The sequence below is a fragment of the Bubalus bubalis genome, chromosome 19 (assembly GCF_019923935.1).
Source record: "Bubalus bubalis isolate 160015118507 breed Murrah chromosome 19, NDDB_SH_1, whole genome shotgun sequence".
Taxonomy (NCBI): domain Eukaryota; kingdom Metazoa; phylum Chordata; class Mammalia; order Artiodactyla; family Bovidae; genus Bubalus; species Bubalus bubalis.
Window position 1 is genome coordinate 49,818,830 of NC_059175.1, and position 13,638 is coordinate 49,832,467.

Consider the following 13,638-nt stretch of genomic DNA (forward strand, 5'->3'; position numbering starts at 1 on the left):
TCTATGGGGAAGAAAAACAAAAGCATAATTGAGCAGAGGGAGAAACTGGACTGTAAAGTAATATAAATCAAATTTTGACTCACCCTGCAGGGACACTGGGGCTTCCCAGGTGGCGCTAGTGGCAAAGATTTGGCTTGCCAGTGTATGAGACACGGAGAGACATGGGTTCCATCCCTGGGTGGGGACGATCCCCTGGAGGAGGGCATGGCAACCCACTCCAGTACTGTTGCCTGGAGAAGCTCGTGGACAAAAAAAAGCCTGGCAGACTACAGTCCATAGGATACCAAAGTCAGACATGACTTAGCATGCATGCACGCAAGGATACAGAGACATTGAAAACTGGATGGCCCTTCAGGGATTGGCTGTGTGGGACAAGAGGCTCAATCTTGTACTTTACAGTGGCCAATCACTCGATGCAGAAATAAGTGGGCCGTTATGTAAAATAAGGCTTCTAAGGTGGCACTAGTGGTTAAAAAAGGCAGCAACAACAACAACAACAACTGCCTATGCAGGAGACTTAAGAAACATAACTTCAATCCCTGTGCTTGAAAGATCCCCTAAAGAAGGGCATGGCAATAATTGTCTTTAACAAAGGGCATTTCATAAAGAAGACTGAGAGTCTAAGGATGCCATCTAGACTCATTTTCAGCAGCTGGATAGATAATTTCATGCTGAAGTTGAATCTGGATGGCATGGCGCGGTGTCTACTACGCTGGTACACAGGGCTATTTCTCTGCTCAGGCTATGGAAAAAATCATCAGCTCCAACATTTCTGCTTTTCAACTGTATAAGATGTTTTCTATGATTTTTGCTACTGCATTTATGTTTCCATGAGATAGTTTAGTCTTTCCAGGTTGCTACAAATAATACTTGAAGCTACCTAAGGAAACTTTCTCTAACTTTATACTGCCTTTGTCCATTACAGATCCCAAGCAAACAAAGTCATGGTACACACATTATGTTTCTTTACTTGTTTAATTACTGAATTGTATTTCTTTTTCAAAGTAAATGTTTCCACTGGAGCAATGGATCGATACTCTTCTCTTCTCAAGAAACAGCACCTAATGAGTAATGCATTGTTTGTTGATAGTTGATAATTTTCCACTTCCGCATGATGAATTATTGCAGATTGTGTACCTTATAAAAACAGAGGGGTTTAGAATTCCCAAGTATAGTTTTCCAGGGTTGAGATTTCACCTGAAGTTTGGGGTCCTCTTCCAAGCCCTTATGATTGTTGGCAGAATTTATGATTTTGATTCTATGATTATGGTTAAAGTGCCCATTTTCTTTCTAGCTGTTCTCAGCTCTTAAGACTGCAGTGAGTTTTCTGCCATATACCCTCCTCCAAAGAACCACTTACAATCTGACATACTGCTTATCTCACCAAGACGGGCAGTCTTATAATTCTCTCTAGTCTGCTACTAATTCTTATGTAACATAATGTAATCATCTTTGCTGTATAACATAACCTAACTCTGAAAGTGACTATATTGTTCATGGGGTTCTCAAGACAAGAACATTGAAGAGGTTTGCCATCCCCTCTTCCAGTGGACAACATTTTATCAGAAATCTCCACCATGACCCGTCCATCTTGGATGGCCCTACATGGCATGGCTCATAGTTTCATTGAGTTAAACAAGGCTGTGGTCCATGAAAATTAGAAAATTTTCTTCAAGAAAATTAGAGATACCAAGGGAATATTTCATGCAAAGATGGGCACAATAAAGGAAAGACATGGTGTGGATCTAATGGAAGCAGAAAATATTCAGAAGAGGTGGCAAGAATACAAGAATAATTATACAAAAAAGATCTTCATGACACAGAAAACCATGATGGTGTGATCACTCACCTAGAGCCAGACATCCTGGAATGTAAAGTGAAGTGGGCCTTAGAAAGCATCATTATGACCAATGCTAGTGGAGGTGATGGAATTCCAGTTGAGTTATTTAAAATCCTAAAAGACGATGCTGTGAAAGTGCTGCACTCAATACACCAGCAAATTTGGAAAATTCAGCAGTGGCCACAGGACTGGAAAAGGTCAGTTTTCATTCCAATACCAAAGAAAGACAATGCCAAAGACTGTTCAAACTACTGCACAATTGCACTTATCTCACACACTAGCAAAGAAATACTCAAAATTCTGCAAGCCGGGCTTCAACAGTATGTGAACCGTGAACTTCCAAGTATTCAAGATGGATTTAGAAAACGCAGAGGAAGCAGAGATCAAATTGCCAACATCCATTGGATCATCGAAAAGGCATGAGAGTTCCAGAAAAACATCTACTTCTGCTCCATGAAAGAGGTGAGTGAAAAAGTTAGTTTAAAACTCAACATTCAGAAAACGAAGATCATGGAATCTGGTTCCATCGCTTCGTGGCAAATTGATGGGGAAACAGTGAGATACTTTATTTTCTTGGGCTCCAAAATCACTGCAAATGGTGATTGCAGTCATAAAATTAAAAGACACTCACTCCTTGGAAGAAAAGTTATGACCAAACTGGACAGCATATTAAAAAGCAGAGACATTACTTTGCCAGCAAAGGTCCATTTAGTCAAAGTTACTGTTTTTCCAGTAGTCATGTATGGATATGAGAGTTGGACTATAAAGAAAGCTGAGCACTGAAGAATTGATGTTTTTGAACTGTGGTGGAGAAGACTGTTAAAAGTCTCTTGGACTGCAAGGAGATCCAACCAGTCAATCCTAAAGAAAATCAGTCCTGAATATTCATTAGAAGGACTGATGCTGAGGAATTCCAATACTTTGGCCACCTGATAGGAGGAACTAACTCAATGGAAAAGATCCTGATGCTGGGAAAGATGGAGGGCAGGAGGGGAAGAAGAGGACAGAGCATGAGATGGTCCCCAGACATCACTGACTCGAAGGACATGAATTTGAGCAGGCTCTGGGAGTTGGTGATGGACAGGGAAGCCTGGCGTGCTGCAGTCCATGGAGTCGCAGTTGAACATTACTGAGCAACTGAACTGAACTGAACTGAAAGTGACTATTGCATCTTGTTTACAGGCTTCTCTTACATTCAAAGAGCAGGGATTATTCAGAATATGTTTAACAGTACACAGAAATCTAAGGGCTTGTCTCAGAATTCTACCTGCAATATTACATATTAAGTATGCCATTATCATGCTTAATTATTAACTTTGTGATTTTTTTCTTATATATATATATATATCTTTCTTTTAAAAATTTTAGCTGAAACTATCAATAATCTCCATATTATTAAATCCAATGGCAGTTACAAATAATTATAATTAAGCAGTTACAAACAATGCAAGCCATCATCTTCCTTGACCTTTTAGCAGAATGCAACTTTTTGACCATTTCTGAAACATAGCACTCCCATAACTCATTACAAAGATGTATCATTATATCATTATACATACATACATACAAAGATGTATCATTATATATAACGATGACCCTATACACAAAACAGCAAAAAAGACACATATGTAAAGAACAGACTTTTGGACTCTGTGGGAGAAGGCAAGGGTGGGATGATTTGAGAGAATAGTATTGAAACCTGTGTATTACCATATGTGAAACAGATCACCAGTCCAGGTTCCATGCATGAAACGGAGTGCTCAGGGCTGGTGCATTGGGATGACTCTGAGGGATGGGATGGGGAGGGATGTGGGAGCAGGTTCAGGATGGGGAACATATGTACACCCATGGCTGATTCATGTCAAAGTATGGCAAAAACCACTACAGTATTGTAAAGTAATTAGCCTCCAATTAAATAATTTATTTTTTTTTAAAAAGCTCAGCTTTAGAAACACAAAATCAGGTGTGAGTGATAATCAATAATATTTAATTTCAAGTGAATATAAATGCCTTAAATTTATATATCACTTTGTAGTTTATATTACATAACACATGCAGAATATGCATAGTAATAAACATAAAAACACACAAATACAACATAGATATGAGTAAGTAAAAACACAGGTTTTTTAAGGCACTCTTAGTTTGGCTAATTAACCATTGAATAAGCCTGTTATCATAATGTAATGAAATAAAGAGTGGGAACATTTAAAAGCCAATGGGCACTGCCCAAGCAGAATAACAGTTCACCATCATTTCAAATTCAAATATTAATTGATTGCATGTTACTCAAAAGCTGTAAAGACAGTTTTCTGGAAACATTTGAAGAAGCTTTAAGGAGAAGAGAAGCACGTATTAGGAGAGAACTGTGAGCAAACACATACATTTACTGAAGAGTAATGTCTGTTTCAGGGACACATTTTTGGTGGAACTTGGCATAATATATTTTGTTGTATATTTATAGAGATCAATTAAGGAAAAAATAGATATCAAAGATGAGTATATCTTTTGCATTAACTATATGCAATGCCAGTGCTGACCAACCAGATCCATAACTCTTGAAATTTTGCCTGCCAAACATAAGAACACAATTGCAAGATGTTTGTGTACCAAAATATTTTAAGGCATATCAGAAGCAAATTTATATTGCCTCTGTATTTCAGATTACCATTTTTCAATAACGTGTTAAGTCACTTCAGTTGTATTCAACTCTTTGCAACCCTATGGATTTAGTCTACCAGGCTCCTATGTCCTTAAGATTCTCCAGGCAAGAATACTGAAGTGGATTGCCCTCCTCCAGGGGATCCAGAGATCCAGAGATCGAACTTGTATCTCTTATGTCTCCTGCACTGCCTAACAAGTTCTTTACCATTAGTGCCACCTGGGAAGCCCATTACAAGTAAATGTTTACTCTGACTTTTGAATCTCTGTAGCAAAAAATATTATTGGTCTAGAAATACATGTATTTCCTTGTTGGGTTCTGATTTCTATTACTATTTTTTTTTCTATTAGTCATTGTGTAACTGCATTCTTTCCATTAAAATATGTGTATTTACTCATTGAATAATTTACTGGAAAATTATCATTTTAGCATATATCATTTTGAAGCCAGGTTAATCAGAAGTAATCCTTTGAGACAATACTTCATTTATAATACTAATATACATTTTATAATTTAATTGCTAATATGCAAATGATAAACACTATTTACTTTGATAAGTACCTACATGCAGGCAAATTTTAACATGGCATAGACATTGAATGTGTTATATCCAGAATATCCCACTGCAATCAATCATGGTTTCATTTATACAAAACCTGAGTGTATCCATTGTTAACAACTTGAATTAAAAATTAATGATCAAATTGAACCAAGTTTACCAAGCGTAATTCTATATTAGAAAAGAGTTTGGTTAAGAAATATGTTTTATTATACTTTATTTTCTATAGCAATTTAATTTAGTTTGAATACAATAGAAACATAATTCTATTTCATTCTTGGTTTGATTTATTTTCCTCAGTATTGTCTGTAAGCTTTGGAGTTTTACAGAACATCGGAGATTGAGAGGAGAGGTTAAGGCTATATCTGAGACTGCAGTCAGAGGTCCACTGTCATTATTGGAATGTCCATTGATCCTTTCAAGGCCCCTGCTTTTTGCTGAGTTTTGAGGTTTCTAGGAGAGCACAAATTCTCTGTAATTTGAAGGTTTACTTTTAAGTTTATGGTTTTCTTCTTGATTCTTAAAACATTTTAAATAATTTTTGGAGTTGTAAAACTACCTCATTAGAAATATACATGATGATAAAAACTATATAAAATATTAATAAAAATATAAAACTTCAGTACTCGAACACCTGTAAGTATCATTAATAGTTAGAACTTACAATTCCAAATCTTTTGTCTGTGAATCAGTAAATCTAATTATGGGTTTTCTGTGTAGATTGTTTTATCACTTTTAGGCAATAATTTTACATCTGTTTTTATCCAACTGATTTTTCAGATTTAATCCACTGCTAAAATAAATGCATAATGACATTCAAAAATTGTAAAAAGTAAAATATCTTGTTAATTTCCCTAGTACATTTATTTTTATTTATTTATATTTTCTTGAAATCTCTTCTCAAGAGGAATAATAAAATAGATTATGAAGAATCAAAATTTACTTTTTGGCTTACAGTTAATTATAAGCTTCAACTTTTTTTTTTAAGCATCAACTTCTTTTTCATCTTACTTCATTTTAAATTCATCCTCCTCCCTGACAATCACTCTTAAAATTTCTTTTATGTTATTTGCTTCCATACTTCTAATTAACCACTATTTCTTGACTTTATTACATATTTATGTATTATACATTGATGTTAATATACTCTTGCCCATTTCTTAAGCTGGATCACCTGTTTCCAATGACAATACTCCTTAGCCTCCCCTTTCTTAGTTTAGTCCATCAATTTGATCAAATACTTTCTCTAGTGTCTTCCTGAGAAAACTCACATTGGCCTTAGTAAAATATCTGCTTTGAGAAACCCACTGGATAAAACAACTTTTTTTTTTTTTTTTATCTCCAAAAACTATCTTTTTATTTAGGTTCATAAACTATTGTTACTTTACAAAAAGTCCAATGTAATATCCTGGGGACTTTATTAGACATTTCAGATTATTTAGGTCCTATTGTTTACAATTATCTTGCATCTTAAGTAATTGTTTTTTTTTAATTTTATTTTATTTTTAAACTTTACATAACTGTATTAGTTTTGCCAAATATCAAAATGAATCCGCCACAGGTATAAACAACTTTACAACTTTAAAATGACTAAAGGTTTCATCGCGTGCATACTTCTGTTTGGTATAGAATATCCTCTCAGGGTTGTAGAGGTTTTTATTTCTTGACATTCATTACTATTGTCTTCTGAAGAAATCTGAAGCCCTTCCATTCCTAATCCTTTCCTAGTAATCAGTTTTCCTTGTTTTGAAATTTCAAATTTCACAATGGTTTGCCTTGTTATGATTCATTTTTTTTGTTTGTTTAGCTAACTTTACTTTTAAATTGTCATTTTACTTCATTATGGTATAATTTTCATTCTTTTATTTAGGAAAGCTTTCTTATTTAATTTGCCTTGTTTTTTTCTCCCTTTTCTTTAATCTATATTCTAAACATATTTATGAAGATATTGGAGAATGTTACATTTGTAAATTTACTCATGTTTAAAAATATGTTTCTAATGCATTGTGAACTTCCTCAATTTACAACTTATTTATCTTATTATATATCTTAGTAAATATCTTTATATATTTTATATAAGTATATAATTATTATACTCATATTATATAATACAATCTTATATTTTGCATTTTATTTGATACTTTCAACTTTGAAAGATATACTTTTTGTTATCTGACAATTCTTTATTACCTATCATTTTTTGTCATAGATGTGGTATTTTTTCTATGACTCCTAAAACATTGCTATTTTTGTAAAAAGTGTTTCTCAAAGCATATGTGCTTTTTTCTCTAAATTATTAATTTCCCTTTTATTTGCTTTGATATATGTCTTTCATTGGAGACTTTCCTCAAATATCTTGTGAATTGTCATGGTTATATCACTGAGGATAATTCCATTACACTGAAATGAGAAAAAAATAAGTCTCTACAATTTAATGAGAAAGTAAAATCTAATTTCTGTCTCTTTCTATCTATTTATCAAAGTTTGCTTTGGGGGTCTGCTCTGTGTCCTCTTCATATGCACTCTAAGGCCCAGGCAAATCGAGAGGCCCTATGGATGATGTCCAACAACTATGGTAGAGAGAAGCCCTTAATGTTTCCATCCAGAAATGAAAAAAATCTACTTCTACTCACAGTCTATTGACCACAGCAGTCCACAGGCTGTGCCTAAATTCAACAAAGCAGGAAAATATAACCTTCTCACGTGCTGAGGAGAGAGGGAAAAAGAAGTTTATGAAGAAATGTTTAACAGTGCACAACAGTACTGTCATAATTACTCCAGTACTTTGGCCACCTGATGCAGAGAGTGAATCGTTGGAAAAGACCCTGGTGCTGGGAAAAATTGAAGGTGAAAGGAGAAGAGGGTGAGATAGCTGGATGGCATCTCCCAATCAATGGACATAAATTTGAGTAAACTTAGGAGATAGTGAAAGGCAGGAAAATCTAGTGTGCCACAGTTCATGGGGTCCCAAAGAGTCAGACATGATTTACTGACCAAACAACAATGAAAAATGAGATGCTAGAATGCTAGTTGCACACTTGGAGAGACTAGTGGAATTTACTCTTTTATTAGAGGGGCCCCTATATTGTTTTCTGGTGTTATTTTCCCTTGGTAAATGAGCTTTCACAGAAAGAAATTCTCCAATCTCATGCCATGCAAAATGCAGTTGAGGCATAAATCTGCCTGCAGACAGACATCCTGGGAACCAAACTGGGGAAAATTGTATAGCTCTCTTTTTATGTATAGACCCTGTTTTAATGATGGTACCACAAATCTGCTTTTACTATGTCAGTTGTGAGTGAGTCCAGAATGAGTCTGAATCATAGACTCCATAGGGTTTGAATCTTGATCATGTTGTGTCTATAAACAAAAGAATCTATAAATTTTAATCTTCTTTTTGAGGCTTAGAACCTTTAGATATTTCAATATTTTCAGCCTTTAGATGACCTCCATAGTAGCCTTTCTACTGAGCCCACTGATATTGATGTTTTTAACATTCATGTTCCTCTTATTTATATATAATTATATATTTTGATGGTTAGTTTACAGATTAGTTTGCTCACATTTCCCTAGTGGCTCAGACAATTAGCAAATATGCCTGAAATGCAGGAGACATGGTTCAATCCCCAGGTTGGGAAGATCCCCTGGAGGAGGTCATGGCAACCCACTCCAGTATTCTTGCTTGGAGAATCCCCATGGACTGAGGAGCCTGGCAGGCTACAGTCCATAGCCCCCAATGAGTTGGACACTGCTGAGCGACTAAGCACATCATAGCCATAACAAAGTACCATAGATAGGTAGCTTAAACAACATAAATTTATTGCTCACAGTCTAGAGACTTGGAAGTTCATTATCAAAGTGCCAGCTGGTTCAGTTCCTAGTGAGAGAGCTCTTCCTGGCTTGCAGATGGATTCCTGCTTGCCGTCTCCTTGCAAGGTAGACAGGAAGGGTGAACTCTGGTTTCTCTTATTTTAAAGATACTAACCCCATCCTGAGGTACCTACCCTGGCCCTATTTAAACCCTCAAAAGTCCCAGGTCCTAATACCATCACTTGGGAGTTAGGACTTTAACATACTAAGTTTTATTGTTGTTCAGTTTCTAAGTTGTGTCCGACTCTTTGTGACCCCATGGACTGCAGCATGCCAGGATTCCCTGTCCTTCACTGTCTTCCAGAGTTTGCTCAAACTAATGTTCATTGAGTCAGTGATGCCATCCAACCATCTCATCCTCTGTTGTCCCCTTCTCCTTCTGCCCTTAATCTTTCCTAGCATCAGGGTCTTTACCAATGAGTCAGCTCTTGCTTCAGGTGGCCAGCATTTTGGAGCTTCAGCATGAATCCTCCAATGAATATTTAAAGTTGGTTTCCTTTAGGATTGACTGGTTTGATCTCCTTGCAGTCCAATGGACTCTCAAGAGTCTTCTCCAGCACCACAGTTCAAAAGCATCATTTCTTCCATGCTCAGCCTTCTTTATGGTCCAACTCTCACATTTGTACATGACTACTGGAAAAGCCATAACTTTGACAAGATGGACTGTTGTCAGCAAGGTGATGTCTCTGCTTTTTGATATGCTATCTGTGTTTTTCTTAGTGTTACTTCCAAGGAGCAAGCATCTTTTAATTTCATGGCTGCAGTCACCATCCATAGTGATCTTGGAGCCCAGGAAAATAAATTCTGTCATTGTTTCTACTTTTTCTCATCTCTTTACCATGAAGTGATGGGACTGGATGTCATGATCTTCATTTTTGGAATGTGGAATTTTAAACCAAGTTTTTCACTCTCCTATTTCACCTTCATCAAGAGGTTCTTCAGTGTACGAGACAGCAAAAGAGACACTGATGTATAGAAAAGTCTTATGGACTCTGTGAGAGACGGAGAGGGTGGGAAGATTTGGGAGAATGGCATTGAAACATGTAAAATATCATGTATGAAATGAGTTGCCAGTCCAGGTTCGATGCACGATACTGGATGCTTGGGGCTGGTGCACTGGGACGACCCAGAGGGATGGAATGGGGAGGAAGGAGGGAGGAGGGTTTGGGATGGGGAACACATGTATATCTGTGGCGGATTCATTTTGATATTTGGCAAAACTAATACAATTATGTAAAGTTTAAAAATTTAAAAAAAAAATAAAACTCAAAAAAAAAAAAAAAGAGGTTCTTCAGTTCCTCTTTGCTTTCTGCCATTAAACTGGAATCATGTGCTCCATAACAAGAGCCAACTTGAATAGGACACAGGGTGCTCAGATATTTGGTTAAACATTATTTATGAGTGCGTCTGTAAGGGTATTTCTAGATGAAATTAATGTTTGAATTAGCAGACTGAGTAAAGAAAATTGCCTGCCCTAATGTGGCCGATCCTCATCCAATATGTTGAAGGCTGAGTAGAATAAAAATCCTGACTTGCTAATAAGAGTAGATTCTTCCAGTCTGCATAGCCTGCATAGTGATCTTTTTTGGACTTTGGACCGGAACCGAAACATCAGTTCTTCTTGAGTCTGGAGTCTGAAACTTAAACCATCACTTCTCCTGGGTCTCCAGGTTGTGGACTGTAGGTCTTGGACCTTCTCAGCCTCTTTAATGGCATAAAACTCTTTCTCACAATAAAGATCTTTGCATATTCTATTCGTTTTGTTGCTCAAGAGAAATTTTCCAATGCATGAATAAAAGTATATAATTCTTATCTTCATTTATCAACTTAGATTTGAGGAGAAAGTTTTATCTGGAAGTGTTTATTTTGTACTATATATAGAATATAGAATAAAATGACATTAGGTCAGTTTATTGGAGGGTGATTAAATGACCTTGTGACAGCAGGAATGCCAAATGAAACTATTTAGTACTCTCATTAAAACATTACTATAATTTTATTGGCTGAAATGATCTAATATCACATCTTAAAATATATATTCCCTATGGGCATATACTACTGATAGGTTTAAAAATGCTGACTATATCATAATGCAAACTATTAACATTTTTTGAGGAGTTCAGATGGTAATTCCAGAATTCTCCAATAAGGCTGGTGTGTTATTGATGAGGTACATACTGTTGGAACAACTTCTAAGGTCAGAGTTTAATTATATATGTGATACAACTCCAAGATTTCAAGATAATCAAGCAATACATAAATCACAATCATATAGTGTTTAGGGAGTTATTAAGCTTGAAGAAAATCCACAAAATAGCATGAAAGATATACTATGAATTTAATCAATTTGTCAATTAAACTGATTAATATGAAATATGGTGTTGCTTTTATAAGCTTTGTTTTAATTTTATAAATGTTTATAAATACATAGGTTTAACTATAAAATATATAAGACATTATCTGCTGAGTCTCTAAATAAGACTAAAATTTCAAATACATAGTTTAGGATAAATTTTCCTACTGTCTGAAGTTTGGTGAGTGTGCAGGTTATATAACTACTCAACTGAAAAATCACCCTTCTATCTATATTGTTTTGTAATGCTAAATCTGGGAGTTTACATATCATATTTCTCCGATTTCAGCAGACTCAACCAAAGGTTTTTCCAGTAAGAAGTCATCCTAGGGACTAGAAAGCTCCTTGCTCCCTGTTTCTTTTCAGTATTACCCAAACTGTTGCTTTTAACCCTCACAGTGGCAGCTCTTTCCACTAGTGCATGCTCACAGACATGAGATGTTAGGTTGAAGAGTAGTTCTAGGAAGACAGGAGACGGAAGGGATGAGGAGGTTAAGATTTGAATTTTGATTGTGTTGATTGTGTTGAGGAAGCTGGGCTTCCCAGGTGGTGCAGTGCTAAAGAATCCGTCTATCAAAGCGGAAGATGCCAGAGACCTGGGTTTGATCCAGAGTTGATCTCTGGAGTAGGAAATTGCAACTCACTGTGGTATTCCTGCCTGGAAAATTCTATGGACAGAGGAGCCTGGCAGGCTACAGGCCATGGAGTTCCAAAGAGTTGAACATGACTTAGTGATTGAGCATACAACAGAGCAGTAGGCAGGTTCTTCAAAGCAAGGTGTCATATAGGTGGATAGAAATACATTCCTTTTTCATTGTATGAGAGAGAAACCAGTGTGTAAGGATACTTAGGTAGCATGTTTGTATAATGCTACTGCAGTAATATGGGCATCACTTTGAAATAAGCCACTTCCTCGGGAAATCTAAAAATATAAATAATTTCTATAGGAAATATAGAGTAACCGAACATCTATTAACATGACAAAAATATAAAACAATACAGAAAAGCAATGCTTTCATGTGATAGTATTTTTATATACAAATAAATACCTTTCTGCTTTACTGAGGTGTCTCAACTTTTATGATTATATATTGCCTTATTTATCTGCAATTACTAATTTTAACTGCATTTTGCAAAATTTCTCTTTCTCTTTAAAAAAAAATCACTCATTTTCTTGCCAAGTTCTATGGCATCTTGGCTGTTTTCATTTTTAAGACGTAATCTCTGCACAGACTTGATTTGCGGACAAGATACCTAAAGGACAGAGTATAGCACAGTCTGTGTTTTCACTCCTCACATTGCAGGACCTTGAAAGGCAGAGGAAGGTGCATTCTTCCTAAAGGGAATTTTTCTAACTATTCATTTAGTCAGGCAGTATCTAGTTTTAGGAGGAAGGAGGTGGAGTTTTAGAGAGAGATTCTCTTATATAAGTAGTCACACCTTTAATTTTGTATTAGAGTATAGCTGGTTAATAATATTGTGATTGTTTCAGGTAAACCGTGATGGGACTCAGCCATACATATATTTGCATACATTCTCCCCTAAACTCCCTTCCCATCCAGGCTACTGTATAGCATTATGCTGTACAGTAGGTCCTTGTTGACATAAACCAACTCTTGGCTGGGTTTTGTGTGTCTTTGTCAGGGTCACTGGGGCAGCTCTGTGCTCCTACCTCCTCTTCTAGCTTCTTGACTCCTTTACAGGTAGACACTGTAAAAACCAAGGCTTTTTTTGTGTGTGCCCTCAAAGAAGGGCTGGGAGGTTTGGGGGCATGGATTTCATTATATTTTCTTATTAGGTCTTTATATATTATAGTAATATAGGCACCTTCTTCCTAAACCTGTGGACGTGTCATGAGGCTCTAATCTGTCTTAGCAGCAATGGCACCAGGGCCCGCATATCAAGCTCCCTCAAGGAGTCTCTCTCCATTGCTCTTCCTCCCTCAATATCCTCCTTGGAGAGAACTTATTGTTTTTGAAACATCAGAACTTTTGGACTATTTCACACAAGGATGGCTCCTCATATCTGTGGTGGTTCTTTTGGAAAGGTCTGCCCTTACAGTATTGTTTAATGTGCAAGAGTCACATTGAATTCCTTCAATCATGTGTCAAATAGTTAAGACTTTCATTTTAAGAAAGATGGTTGTGAATATAGATTGTATTCTCTTCTTCTAGTGTAATAAATATGTCTGCATAAAGACAAAATAAATCAGGATAAGGAAAGCAACAAACCACACCACTGGCTGTCTCAGTCTCCCTTTCTCACTTAGGAAATCCTTAGGATAAACCTTTGTCAACGCTCACCATGTGGAGGGGCTCTTTCCAATTCCTTCCTGAGGCCTCAATGATTTCCCA